A 2,916-nucleotide genomic window follows, 5' to 3' on the forward strand; every position below is an offset into this window, starting at 1 on the left:
CTCCAAGACAGGCCGTGGCAGCCCCGGCCCATGCTGGGGGCTCAGCAGGTGGTCAGACTTATACCTGGCAACAAGGACTTCTGACACAGCCCACATCTGTCCTGGCAGGGAAGCAAAGGCACCAGCCTGATCTGGCAATTCGTGCTGGGCACTGGGGGGAGGGCCCCCATCATTGTCCAACTCCTCACGACTCAAGGACTAAGGCTGGACCCCAGGCCAGAGAGGTTACGTAGCTTGCACAAGGTAGCATAACCAAGACATAAAAGCACCATTCTTTTTTGGTCCCATTTCCTATACTTGACAATGCTCTGGAGAGGAAGACTTCAGGGATACTCTGTGCTGGGCTCAGAAGCCCCTAAGCAAGGTCACCATGTTCTCCAAATGTTCCAGGTGACCTGTGGGGGGCAGGGCCATCCCGGGACTGTGGGAAAAGCACAGCTCTGGCTCCCAGGTCTGTCTCTGGCTGGCATGTCATGTAACCTTGGTGGCCTCAGTGTCACTGTCTCTAAAATGGGCTAACAACACCCACCAGCACGAGCACTGTACAGCAGCAGAACTAGCTAACGTGTAGACGCAGCTGCCACTCCACCTATGTGCTTCCCTTCCTTTCTGCCCTCTGAGCCGGGCATTCACCGCCGGCAATGCATTGCTGAATTCTGCTGCCGGGGAAGGCTGGGCAATTCCTGTCGGGGGGCAAGCAGGGGGTCCTGATGTGATGAGACATGGCCCTGCCAAGTCCTGACTGGAGCATGTATTCAAGGGACAGCCCCCTGTGAAGAGGTTGGAAGGGTCTGTGCTGAGCAGTCTGAGGGGCATCTAGCCAAGTCAAAGCCCACTGCCCTGGGTACTGCCTGCGGGGACACCCACTGGCCAGCAGCCTCCTGGTGCGCTGTGAGGTAGAGGTTGTTCATTGTGGGGCCACTGGCAGGGAAGGGCAGGGCATGAGCAATTTGGCTTGGGTTTGCTCTTCTCTCTACAGGGAGGGACACAGTGCGGTGGCAACACACAAACGCTGGAGTCAGTCAGAGGGGTTCAAATCCCAGGTCCACACCTTACAGGCTGTGAGACTGGTCAAGTCCCTTATCCTCCCTGAGCCTCAGCTGTCCCGTCTTGAAAATGGGAAAATGACCACCCATGTGGGAGCATGGCTGCAGGAAATAACATCACCATTGTTAGCTTAAGGGATCTACAAGGGTCGGCAGGTAGGAAGCACTGGAGAAAGGTTCACTTCCTGACACACAAACAGGCCACCTGTTCTGATGCACAGATGGGGAGGGTGGAGGGAGGCCTGTGAAGCCCAGACCCCAAGCCAGCACCGAGGGCCCGGAGGCAGCCCAGATTCCCTATCCAGGCTTGCCAAGAAGTCCTTGGAGAGACTTAATTGGGATGGAATCTCCTCCTGGGAAGACCCCAACATCTACCCACTGAAGCTGAAGGTCACATCAAATCTGAAAAGCGACTTTGTTCTTCCTGGCTTCATCTGTTATGCATGAAAGAACAGGCGGTGGGTGCTCAGGATTTATAATTTAAGATATCCAGAGACTAAAGACATTGGCCAAATTTAAACTGAAAGATGAACTTGTTGGGTGTCTTTTCAGATTAGGGGAGACAAAGAAAGGAGAGAAATTCTCAGTCATTGTCGATCCACTCAGAATTCGCAGCGGGTCTGCCTGATGGCCGACATCAGGCGGCCTCTGGCTCCAGGTTCCAGACGTTGAAGATACCACTGTTTGAAGGGGACAAAGAGATAAACGCCCTAGGAGACCCCCATGGGCTGCAGCCGAGCAGGAGGGGCAGGGGCCTGGGGAACCTCTAGACCAGTGTCAAAGAGCCTGGAGAGTGGCCTTTCTGAAGGTCACTATGCACAGACAGGAGACTATGGTAGCACAACCACAGAATTAGCTCCTGGGAGGCCAGGACGTGGCAGGGAGGGTCCCCCAGCTCGAGTATGGGCAGCAGCTCTGGCAAGAGTGCCAGGTATGACTCAGATGGCTGCCCTCCGCCTCCAAGCCTTGCTGCCCTCAGCAGTCAAGGGAGAAATTACCACTTGGGTTTAACAGGATCATAATTAAATGAGATAGTTAAGAGTTCAACACAGTGGCTGGCACATAGTAAGAGCGGTTACCAATTTTACTTTATCTTTCTTATATTGCCTTTTGTTGTATGATAACCTTGGATGGAATTATCATGTTTCCCAAGGGCCACCATATAATGGTCACCTCTGAATCCCACAAAACCCAGGGAGGTAGAAAGGGTGGGGGGTTATTGTACCCTTTTCACAGATGGGGAAACTGAGGCTCAGTGGCACAGTCTTCAGTGGCAGAACCAGAGCTAGACCTCGAGTCTCCTGTGCCACTAAAATCCATTCCCCACCAGCCCCACCCCAGCCCCCAATCACATCTAGCTGTGTGTCCCGTGATCATGTGGGCTCTGTGTGGGCTGCAGTCCCCAACACTGAGCCCCAGGCCTGGTTCTTGTTTGGCACAGAGTCTTTCATGTGAATAAATGCTGTGGCCCCGTTTGAGAACTTGATGGAAATGACACTCTCCTCCCCAGGACAAAAGCACATACGGACACGCACAATTTTTATACATCTCTGGGGGTGGGGCAGTCACAGACCCCTGGCCAGAAACCCCTTGGTCCTAGGCTTTCAGAGATCTCTCCAGTGCTGACAGTGGGTTACTGGTGTCATCTCAATCAATCACCCAGAATGACCTCATCAAGCTCAAACCCACCGTGCTGGATGAAAAGGGGCCCCAGCGGGCCTGAAGCCCATTACCCTCCCTCTCCTGGTGCTGCACCTGGGGATGTGGCCTGGCCAGGCCAGTGGTCACTGCTGCCCAATCACCAGCTGGATGCTGCACCTCCCACCCAGCCATTTCCCTGGCCGCCAGGCCAAGCCATCTAAGTGCTGTG

This window comes from Choloepus didactylus, chromosome 2 (genome assembly GCF_015220235.1).
Source record: "Choloepus didactylus isolate mChoDid1 chromosome 2, mChoDid1.pri, whole genome shotgun sequence".
NCBI classification, from domain to species: Eukaryota; Metazoa; Chordata; class Mammalia; order Pilosa; family Megalonychidae; genus Choloepus; species Choloepus didactylus.